Source organism: Acinonyx jubatus, chromosome E4 (assembly GCF_027475565.1).
Source record: "Acinonyx jubatus isolate Ajub_Pintada_27869175 chromosome E4, VMU_Ajub_asm_v1.0, whole genome shotgun sequence".
NCBI classification, from domain to species: Eukaryota; Metazoa; Chordata; class Mammalia; order Carnivora; family Felidae; genus Acinonyx; species Acinonyx jubatus.
The window spans coordinates 68,061,652-68,072,676 of NC_069395.1; positions in this window are offsets into that span (position 1 = coordinate 68,061,652).

An 11,025-nucleotide genomic window follows, 5' to 3' on the forward strand; every position below is an offset into this window, starting at 1 on the left:
GGCTCGGCGCTCACCCTCCTGTCTCTGTGCCCCTGCCCTGACTCCTCCAGAACACACATCCCACAGTCCGCCTCTTCCTTCTGGAATGTTCTCCCAGCCCCCTGGTGGGCCTCCCTTTTGTGCAAACTCTTGGCACCTCACCTGTTCTCCTAAGACCAGCACTTTCTACTTTCTCCGAGAGCTGGGAGCCTGTCAGCTGCTCCCCACTCTGACTGCAGGCTCCAGGGGGGACCTTTCTTCTGTGTCCCACCCCCCCTGGCCGGCACAGACCACATACGGTGTCAGGAAGGAATTCCTTCTCTCCGTCCTCATCCCAATCTGCCTGGTGAATCTCCAAGCACAACTGCCCGTTCCTTGTAAGCTGACACGTTTGTGTCACTGGTACGTAGCACTGTGCTGTGTGTGCCTGGACTGTGGGCCCCGAGGGCAGGGACCTTGTGTCGTTCATCATGGTCTCCTAAGCCCCTGCAGTGCCTGGCCCATAGTACGTGCCGAATGAAGGCCCGGTGGGCCGGCATCTCTGGTGTCCATGTTGGCTCCTGGGGGAGGGGAGGTCTGCCAGAGCAGGTGCTGAGTGGGGGTGGGAGGTTTCCAGCCTGAGGCTCATTTCAGACCCTGCAGCATGGCTGAGGCCCCTGGGGGTGGAGGTGGGGGGACAGTCAGCCTCAGTGAGCAGCCTGGGGTTGGGCTAGAATGACGGGATGGAGAGGTTGGTTGGAGGGATGGGGCGATGGGAGGGATGAGGGGTGGGAGATGGGAAGGAAGACAGGGTGAGAGGCCTCTCTTGACCCAGGACTAGGAAATGCAGTGAAACAGGCATCACGGTGAGACGTTGCTGCTGTGACAGTCCCCACCAGGGATCCAGAAGACGGTCAAAGGCCGGACAGTCTTCCTGCCCCACGGGCTTGCTGCGGGAACGTGGCTGCATGGCCCTGACCCTGTCCCTCATCTGGACGGCCCATAGGAACAGGCTGGCTGGGCGGGGCGCTCCCTTGTCCTGGGGCAGCGCTGCCCCAGATGCCCCCTTGCTTTGGGTGCCTGTCACCATGACTAGTTTCCAGGCCAAACCCAGGCCCGTAGAAGGACAAGGCAAGTGTATTTGTAGGGACGGTAGGTTGGGTACCGACAGCATCGACGTGAAGGCATCCATCCACCTCTTCTAATCCTCATGCTCAAAACACAAACAGCAGTAATTCTGTCTGTGAAACACATTCAAAAAGCACCTTTGGTCATTTCTGTCAGTTTATGGGGGACCCATTTACATCAGACGTCCCGGCCGCCATGAACCCACAGGCCACTCTAATTTATTCCCGAATTTCTCTTTTCTGACAAAGACCCGAAACTTTGTTATATGCCCCTCATTCGCCTTCCCTCCCATCAGCAGAGCCAACACTTGGAATTCTGTGCACGTCCAGTGTCCCAAGTCTCACTTCATGAGGCCGGCGGGACGTGGCGCTGGGCTCCTTGCCGGGCCAGGACATCCTGCTTCCCGAATCGCCGACCGTGGAGGGTCCCCGGGGTCCGTCCCAGGCGGGAGGGGCCACAGCCAGTCTCAGAATGGTGACACCTTGCTGTATTCAAGACTATTCTTGAAAATCCAGGACACTGTTGGGGGCAGCTGAGACTTGGAAGGGAATCCCACTGGTCGCTCCCAATACACTTGACTTTGGAAGTTCCCTCCCAACCACGTGAATCTGCAACGAACGACATTCACCTAGTCCTGACATAACGTGAAATAGACCGTGGTGGAACATTTGGAATTACGGAAGAACACGGTGGGGAGAAAGGAGAGGCGGGTAGGATGGGTAAGTGCCCGTCGCTGTGAATGGGTACAAAGTGTTCCAAGGTCAGATCAAGAAGGAGCATTCTGACGTGTGTTGACAGATCTGGAGATGCCGGAAGGAAGAACTCGACACATTAACGGTGCTTGTCTGCAGGGGTTCCTCTGGATTCTTCCACTGGGGGTGTCGAGGGGAGCTGGGAAACCGGCTTTAAAACCTACCTGAGGGCGTCGAGAGCCACACAGAGGACCACAGGAGGGAGACCACGTTTACGTGACGACCGATTAATAATCTAACGCAGATGGGAATGAATAATCAATACATGTACATAAAATGGAAACTAAGTCTGTCCTTGGCAGAAGACAGAGAAAATAGAATTAACTGGAATTTTAAGATTAAGCCACCCACGCAGAAAAACAACATCATTTCAGCAGACCAGTATACATGGGAAATGGTGCATATAACGTTTTGCTCGATTTTATCTTTCTTAAAATTAAAGAAACTTTTCATCTGTTTCACTTAGCAATTAAAGAGTTTATTTCTCCGTGGCCACAGTCACGTCCACTTAGGTAGACCTTTTGAGAAATTAGACATTTTTATTTTATGGGCAGACCATGGAAGGAATTTGCTACACTCTCTCGGCAGCATGGTCTGGGCGAGCAGGACAAGGAGGCTTTGTTCCTGACTTCGGGACCTGATCCAACCGGCTGGAAATGGTGTTTCTTTTCCAGCCGGACACCTCCCCTCCCCTCCCCGGGAAGGTCGACTCCCTGAGACGCGATAAGACTTCATGACATCATGTCTCATTGGGGCCCAGCACCCCCCCCCCCCCACCAGGGAGCAGGTGTCCCAGCGGAGTCGGCCTGCTGCCCTGACCTGTGTCCAATGCTCAGCGGCCCTTCGGGCCTGATACTTGAGGCTGCTTTCGTGGTTTTTCCAGTGACCTTGGCCGTGGCCGGCTCTGGCTCTTCCCTGCTGCTACAGGGCCAGCGTCCTCCAGGCCCACAGGTCAGACCTGGGGAGATTTGCTAAAAGAAGTCACTGGTGTTGTTGGTGTACTGGTCCGTGCAAAAACAAAGACCCTTTCAGAGAGGGGACCAGGAGTCACCACCAGTGCCTCTAAAGAAGGTGTCAGAGAGGAGGGAGCTGGTGTCGGGGGTCACTGGCTGGTGCAGGCACGGCCCCCAGCTGAGCCCAAGGCGGAGGTGGCCACACAGCGCCTCCTGCACGGGGAGCAGGCGAGTCTTCGCTAGCCGTGTGGTCCAGCTGCTTGGAGCGCTGGGTCTGGGTCGTTGTTCTTGTTGATTCCAACCCCCCACCCCAATTAAAGTGTGTGGAAGCAAGTAGCATGGTCCCGGCACAAAATGGTCCGGGTTGTGCGTCACCGCCAGGCGGTACTCGGAGAGGGAGCCACGTGGCACAGGCTGGCCACCAGCTTTCCAGGACTGCCGCTGTCCCTCGGCTCTGGGGTAAAACCGGCCCCTTGTTGGCATGACTGGGTGGACCAGGTGGTTAAGTGTCTGACTTCGGCTCAGGTCATGATCTCACGGTCCGTGGGTTCGAGCCCCGCGTCGGGCTCTGTGCTGACAGCTCGGAGCCTGGAGCCTGCTTCGGATTCTGTGTCTCCCTCGCTCTCTGCCCCTCCCCTGCTTGCACTCTGTGTGTGTGTGTCTCTCTCTCTCAAAATATAACTCTCTCAAAAATAAACTTAAAAAAATTTTTTTTGAAACTGGTCCCTTGTGAGGTCTCGGCCATGCCCCTGGGAATCGGAGAAGGAAATCTGTGAGCTGTTCTCTTTCTAACATACAAGCAGGTCCTCAGCGCACACCTGGATGGACCCAGGGAACGTCTTCCGGGGTCAGGACATAGAGCCCCTTCCCCCCATCACCCTGAAAGGGTGCCCGCCCACCCCGCCCATGCCCCAGCTTGGGGGCCACTGGTTCCCGTCCACAAGGATGCTCCTGTTCTAGCTTCTAGAACCTCGCACAAATGGAATCACTCAGCTGACCTGCGTCCGGCTTCTTTCACTTACAGCTCGTTGTTCAGACTCCTCGAGCTCCTCCTGCGGGCTCGTCCAGCACGGTCCATGGACTCGCCACCGTTTATTTATTCCGTCTCCTGTCGGGGCCCGTTGTCACCGAGAGAACCGGGCTGTTTCCGGAATGGCGACCACGGCTGTCACGCTGTGAGGCTCCCACTGCCCGCACCGGGTGGTCAGCCTTTCCACGGGCATGACTCGGCATCCCGGCCTTTTCCACCTGTGTTTCCCCCTGGCCCTGGTGTTGGACACCTTCCCCCGTGCGGGTTACCCGTTCACCTGCGTTCCATCACCCGGGGTCTGTCCACGCCTTCTTGTGCCCATTAAGCGCGTGGCTTCCTACAAGTGTTCTCCATGTGGCGGTCATACACGCGTGTGAGTGGCTCATGTCTGTCCCAGGTGACAGCTGGCCTCCTGGTTTTGTTCGCAGTGTCTCCAACGAGCAGAGGCTTTTTGTCTTGACGAAGCCAATCTACCAACTCACGTTGCGTCTGGCGCCCTTGTGGCCTGAGAAACGTTCTCCTGCCCCAAGGTCAGAGGCTGTTCCTCTTTATTTTTGTCTAGAGGCGTTCTCGTCTTCTGTTTAAATCTGTGGTTCCCCATAGCACTTCCGGGCGCCACGCAGGGAACCTGATGCGTCGTCCCTTTTCTCCCAAGAGCCCGGACCTCCGGGAGCCACGGTCCGGGGCTGCAGTAAAGGCCATTCCGCTGAGCACCTGGGCTGCGTCTGCCCACAGGAAGTTTCTTTCCTCCTGAGGCTACGGGCACCGGCCTCCTCCCGGGCACAGGCGTGAGCAGGCAGGCCCCGGCCCTGGCCCTCGTCACCGCACCACTGTCCCCTCTCCCACCCAGAGAGGGCCAGCACGCCGCTCAGCTCTTAGTGGTCCACTCCCGGCTCTTGGGACTCCGCTTCTCCGTCGCCGTCGAAACGCCCGTCGGGTCCCCCCTGGGGCTGCTCTCTGTGTGGGACTCGCCTTGTCCTTTGCTCCCGCCAGCATCATTGTCGGGGACACCGGGGAGGCCGGGGCCAGTGGGTGGACCTGAGGGCTTCTCGGCAGCTTGGAGGAGACAGGACCGTGAGTTCCGGAGGCTGTAGGTTGGGTGGCGCCTCGTGACTCGGGCCCCACGCCAGAACCTCAGAGCGTGACCTCACTTGGGGGCAGGGTTCTTGCAGATGGGGTTACAGGACTCGTCCCTTGTCTGTGGGGGTGCGTCCACGCGGCCCAGCGGACGCCTGAACCTGATGTGACTGCCTGTCTCTGCAGACACGCCCGCGGAAAGGCCTCACGTAGGAGTTAGGCATTAACAGCAATAACTGCTGACGGAGGCCAGCCGCGGGTGTAGGTGCTGTGACACAGCACTGGCCCAGCCCGTCAGCGCGAGCGTCAGCCAGGACAGGGCTCACCGGATGACAGGTGCGGAGTGAGACTCCGAAGGGGATCCCGTGGTCAGGGTGACGCGGCACCGGGACTGGGTGGGCGCTGGTCCAGGACCGGTAAGGGGGCTTCGGACACAGACACGCCTGCGGGCAGAGGCCTCGGCATCGCGCCCGAGGCGGGGGAGATACTGACACGGATCGTCTCGGCCTGGGAGGGACCCGAGTCACTGCCACCACCGTGCTGCGGCGTCCAGCCTCCGGACCGAGGCCACAAAAGCATGCGGTGGAAGCCGCCCAGTTTGACAGAGGCCCGAGGGAGCCGGTACACAGAGGCCGGGGAGGCGCAGGGTGGCCGGGCGTGGGCACTCCTGGCTGGCCCGCCGGCCGACAGCCGGGCTTGCTTGTGGTGGGACAAGACTGGACGCTTCCCCCGACCCCCCAGCCCCCGGTTCCCTCTCGTCGCCGAGCGCCAGTCCAGCCAGAACACACGGCCTTGGTCCGGGCGCTGCCGGCGGCCTGGGGGGCGGACGGGGTCCCTGGGCGGTGGCCGCGGGCTGTGAGGGGCCCTCATGGGGCGGTGGCCAAGCCTGACCCCGGGCCGTGGTGGCCACCGGGCCTGAACCGTATCTGGGGGGACGGAGGGAGGTGACACGGTTCCCACGTGTGGCACCTCCCGCCGCACCGGGCACTTTCTCAGAACTGACGACACGTGGCCCGCGGCACATGGCCTGTGGCACGTGGCGCGGGTGGAATTCCGCAACAGGCGAGGGGGTCAAAGCCGTGCCAGGAGGACGGGGCTGGTTGTGAATCCCTGTTCGGGCCCATCACTTTGGGGCAAATCCGTGAACTCCGCTGCGCTCCCTCGGCTGTCGACAGCGCAGAGTGCAGGGTTCGCGATGTCCGCGCCGGCCGGGGAAACATCCGGAGACGGTCCGTCCCGGGCACAGCGGGGCCCCCTTCCCCAGCACACAGCCCCCTTGGGACTGTCGGGAGCCGGCCGTCAGCCCACGGGGTCAGTAACAGAACCCTGAGCCACACGTGCTCGCGTCCCTGGTCCGCAACTTAAAATGCGTTTCTCTTTGCTTTCAAAGCGGATGCTATTTCCCTCCATTTTAGAACTTTCCACGTGTGTGAGGGCTGATTTCTGCATGTGTATTTTGTCTTCCAGTAAAAGCAGCGGCATTTCGATGGCGTGCTCAGCCGTGGTGCTTCACCGCCACGTCACAGACTCCAGTGAGGCCCCCGGTAGGTCCCCGAGTGAGATCGGAGGAGTCCGCTCTGTGTCGCGGCCCACCCTAGGGGGGGAGGTCGGCGACGGGGCTGACAGGGAGGAGGACGCGACCACCGGATGGCGCTGGCGAGGAACAGGCCGGCTGGGGTGGTGCTTGGACAGGTTCCTGGGAGGGAAAGTCCTGGATCAGTGGACCCTCCCTGACACTGGCTGGGGGCCCCCACCCGGAGGGGTAGAGGGGCTTCCTGTCTAGGTCTGGTCTCAGCAGCAAGCTCCGAGGGGCAGCAGCGGTGGGGTCCCTCGTGGCCCTGGGGTCTGTCGCACCGATGGCCAGCGGCTGTTGGGTGCAGTCTTGTGCGATGGGCTTTGCAAAGCAGGCAGGCTCTCGTGGTGTATTTGTGTGCGCGTGTGTGAGCTACATTCAGGCAGTCGTATGCATAAAGACTGACGTTGGTGCTGCAGGCTGGACGTGTACCCCACACACAGCTCAGCCCTAAAGAAAACAGCAAGCGGGTGCCTGGGGGGCTCAGTCGGTCAAGCATCCGGTGCCTGATTTCAGCTCAGGTCATGATCTCAGGGTTCGGGATCGAGCCCCATTTTCAGCTGAGATTCTCTTTCTCTCTCTCTCTTTGCCCCTCTCCCCTGTTCTCGCTCTCTGTCTAAGAAAAGAAAAGACAAAGACAGTAGGAGGCGGGGTGTAGGACCTCCTTGCTCGGCCTCCCCAGGTCGCTCACGGTCTCCACCACAAGAGCCCCCGCGGCTGCCCGGTGACGCCCCCAAATCTGAGATGGCTCAGATCTCCCTTCTCGTCAAAGCCCGAGCGCCGTGGCCGTGAGCCTCCCCGGAGCCCTGCGGTCATCCGGGGCCCCCCCTCTCCACGACGCTTCTTAGGTAAGAACAGTTTCTCGCGAGCAGACCCGCCACAATCCCAGCTCACAAGGGACCCGCCGAGTGCGTGGATTTGTCATGATCTCGGTGAAGCCAGATGACAGCGTGCTTGGCCACCGGACCGTCTTTCCCAACGAATTTCTGAGCCGGTTGTAAACACAAAAGTGAAATACCGCCACCGTGTCTAAGATGCCGTTCGCCGCCCTCTACTCGACAGGCCGCTGAGACATCTTTAGCACTTGCCACGGGAGTGGTGACGATCGCGCAAGCATCCTGGCTGTTCCACGTTACGAAAACACGTGCTTCGGAGTCAGCAGAACGCGGGAGTCACGCGGCTGCCTCGTGACGCAGCGTCACACCGCGTGGTCTGCTTCCGCGTCCTAGGGCTCCGTCCAGTTCCTCCTCTGGGCGACGCTCACAGTGTCTCGGGGCCCAGGCGCCCCCCCCCCCCCCCGCCCCCGGGAGGGGGTCCCTGGTCTCACAGGTGCCAGGAGACCCGGTGCTTGATTCACGAGAGCAGACAGCCCCGGGCCCTGGTCCTTCACGCCCGGCCGGGCTCGGCGTGTCTCAGCTGCTGGGGCTGCAGGACGTGGCGGGGGCGAGGGCCGGGAGGTGGACCCCGGGCTGGAGGGACTGCCGCTTGCCCCTGATGTCCCTCCGCCCTTCTGAGCGCCTGGTGGAGACCCCGGGTATAAGAGACTGACTGGCAAGGAAGACCAAGCACACGCTATAGACGGGCAGCCCTCACGCGCAGGGAAAGGGAGTCACTCCCGAGGGCGCACGGAGTTCGGGCCTCACCCTTTGGGAGATGGGGGTGCAGGTTCGGGGGGGGGGTAAACGATTTGGAGGAAGATGAATGAGCCCTGTGATCTGTGACAAGCCTGTGGCGTGACACCTGTCCCCTCCTGCGGGGGGTGCTCCCTGGTGGGTGAGGCGCCCGGGGTCTGTGAGGCCTGGGGTCCCCTTGGGGGATCTGTCCCCGGGCGGACAAGGGATGTTCGGAGGAGGCTTGCCCTGCATCCGCTGGCTCTCGGGTCCCCGCACCTCAAAGGAGCGAGTCAGCCAAAGTGGCGTAAGTGGGGTGTCCTGCGCCCTTCGCCCCTTGGCTGGGGTCACACCCCCCAAGCCGTCATTGCCGTCATCATCAGGCTCCATCCGTGTTTCCTCCTAACGATCTCTGACCCTACTGCCCACTGTCCCCACCATCCCTGCCGTCCCCAGTGTCCCTGCTGTCCCTGCCGTCTCTGCTGTCCTCACTGTCCCCACCGTCCCTGCCTGGTTCACTCACCTGGATCACTGAGAGCCTGGTGGCTCTCAGCCCTGCTCCCACAACTCAGCCACCTTCAGGACTTTCCAAAAGCCCCACACCAGGCCCTGTCCCAACACCTGCTTCAGGACCCCTGCAGGTAGGAGCCGGCTTCTTCTTCTGCACGTCCCCCTGGGGCTCTCACCTGCTGTCCTCAGCCTGGGCTGGAGAGTGGGATCCCCTGGGAGCTTCTGGAAGTCCCGTGGCCACACTGCAGAGCACGTGCTCTGGGAGCCCTAGAGGGGGCCCCAGGCCTCGGTCCTTGTCAGCCCCCTGGGACACCCAGCATGCCCCGGGCACTGTGCCGGGCGCTCCTCTGTCCTCCTCACTCCTCCACACAGCAGCCCAGAACCTTCCAGCCACAGACCCCATCCTGTCTCGCTCCAGCTTAAAATTCCTAGATGAGACCTCACTGCGTTTAGGGTAGACCTCAGCATTCGTGCCTGGGCTTCTACGGCTGTTCCTGCGATGTAACAGGTATCCTGGAAGGGGGCCCCCTGCGCCTGAGCGCCCTGGGCCCTGAAGATGCACCAGGGGGTGGGCGGAGGAGGCGGGGGAGGATCGGGGGGGTGCTGGGGGGGCATCGGAGGCAAAGAGAGCAGGGTAGCCACCTGCAGAGCCTCTGGGGAACCCGCACGGGACCCGGGAGGGCGTCCCCTTTCCCGGGATGCTTGTCCACTGCAGCACAGTGGTCTCTCCACCCCCGTGCCCGCACACGCCTGAGAGCAGGGCTCCTGCAGCCTGTCTGTGTCATCTCCGCTCGCGGGTCAGCACGGGCCTGTCTGGGACCCACGAGAGATGTGTGTCAGGGACAGAAAGGGGCAGGGGGTGCAGGCCGGAGCAGAGAGGTGAATGTGCGTCTGGGACTGCGGAGGGGGGCGGGTGCAAGAGAAACCGTCATGACCTTGGATTTGTCCTAAGAACAAAGGGACATCACTGAAGGGTGTTAAGCCAGAAGGCACAGGGTCAGATCAGTACTTTGAAGAAATACTCCCGTCGCAGTGAGGACGGTGGGTTTGAAAAACCCAACCTGAGGGCAGACGATTTTAGTTAATAGACTTTTTAAAGTGTTTAAATATATTTTTAGGCACTCGGCAGAAAGAGATGGGGGCAAAGACGATGAGGCCCCCGCAAGTGCGACCCCACAGTTCTGACCTGGGCTGGGGCTCGGGGCGGGGCGGGGTGGGGGGGCGAGCCAAACTGCTGTGGGCCTCAGTGCTCCCATCTGTAAAACTGGGACGATATCCGTGCCCAGCTCACGGGGTTTGTGACAATTCAGTGAGATGGCTCCTACAAGGGGCTTGTCTCCGCACCTGGTACACAGTAGGCACTCACGACATGTCGGCCGTTAGTACTTCAAAGCAAAGGAGCTACAGCGGGGGTCAGTGAGAAGCTGGCAGGCTGGGGTGAGTGGATTGGAGGTGGAGCCAGGGAAGCCTTGACTTTCTCACGGGAACGCTGGACTCTCTTCTCTCAAGGCTCAAGGGGGCTGTTAGAGGGTCCAGGGAGAGACTTGAAGTTGACCCACAGGAGAGGAAGGGGTCCAGGACGTCCCCAGGGTTCATTGATCACACAGTGAAGAGTAGGAGGCGGGTAAGATGACACCTTAAAGTCAAAGGCCCTGAGCCAGAAGGGCTGAGGGGGTAGCTCCTGGAGATTTGGGAAGAGACTCAGCTGGAGATACAGCTTTGGGCATCATCAGTACCACGGGAGGAGTTGAGGCAAAGAGTGGAAGAGTGTGGAGAATGAGGGTCAAGGACAGAGATGTGGAAAACACGAATATTTAAGTGGCCAGTAGAAGAAGAGAGGTCCTGGAGAGAGGACACCGGGAGGAGGGACCAGAGAGGCGGGGATGGGCCAGGAGAGAGCAGGAGCACAGAAGCCAGGAGACTGGCTCCAAAAGTAGAAATACATCAGACAACTCTGTGGCCGGTGAATGGGTGGATGGATGGCTGGGCGGATAGAAAGATGGGTGGGTAGATGGTTGGGTAGGTGGTGGAAGGAAGGAAGGAAGGAAGGAAGGATGGGTGGATGGGTGGATGGACACCGAGATGGTGATTGTCAAAAACCATGTGGCAATCCCACAAAAAGGGGGCTAGCGTTGGCTACGTGGAGGTCACTGATGCCCTCAGAGCGGTGTCGGGACCCAGATGGCGGTTTTGTTGGGAAATGACTAGTGCCAGAGAGTGGAGACAGCAAGTGGAGACTGCTTGGCTATGGAGGGCAGAAAAGACAGGTGTTTGGGGGGGGGGCGTGTGGTGCGGGTTTTGGTTCTGCTGAAACATGGAGGAGCCTTGAGGGTGTTGATGTGCCCGTGGGGCACCTAGTAGGGAGGGGAGAGCAGAGGCCCAGGGAGAAAGGGGGGCTGCCTGGTGGGGTGGGTAAGAAAGCAGGTGCAGACTG